Below are 696 nucleotides of genomic sequence, written 5' to 3' on the forward strand. Positions count from 1 at the left end.
TGAATCTTAAGTCCTACTCCAGACCTGCTGAGGTTAACTCTTGCTAAATTGCTTCAACTGTACAGTCCTCACAAGGGTGCTTGCTTTTAAACAAGAGCTGCCTGGTGCCAGGTGTAGTGGCATGCACCCAAACTCTGGCTAATTTGCCAACCACCTGTCTTTGTAAACAAAAAAATGTATTGGCAGGCAGCCATATTGATTTACTGTGTGTAGCTGGGTATTTGTAAGAAAATTCTTGTGGCCTGAAAGCCTACAATATTTATCATTGGGCCTTTTCCAGTAAGTCTTAGGATGGGAAAAGCTTCTGCCCTATTACTACCAAGACTGCTGTGAGTCACTGGGGTTCTAATGAATACCTTCAATGGCTGGGATTTCAATAAATGCTAATGATTGTTGGGAAGGCAACCTAACAGAATGGGCTTTGCAGCCAACAAAGAAGTGTAAACTCTAACGTGCTATTGTAAGCTCTGTGACAGTGAACACGCCACTTAACTTGTGGTTGAATGTTCTTGGCTCTGAATTTTGGCTAGTATACTCACTACGAGGCCAGGGCACGGCTCAGGGCATACAATCAGCAGCAGCTTCATTCACATCTACATTCTATCACCTGTTCTAAACTGTAGCAAGAGGAGCTCGAATTTGTTAGTTCACGTGGTGCTGCCTCCTGTGGCTCCAATCTCCAATCCACAAGCAGAA

The sequence above is a fragment of the Rattus norvegicus genome, chromosome 5 (genome assembly GCF_036323735.1).
Source record: "Rattus norvegicus strain BN/NHsdMcwi chromosome 5, GRCr8, whole genome shotgun sequence".
NCBI lineage: Eukaryota > Metazoa > Chordata > Mammalia > Rodentia > Muridae > Rattus > Rattus norvegicus.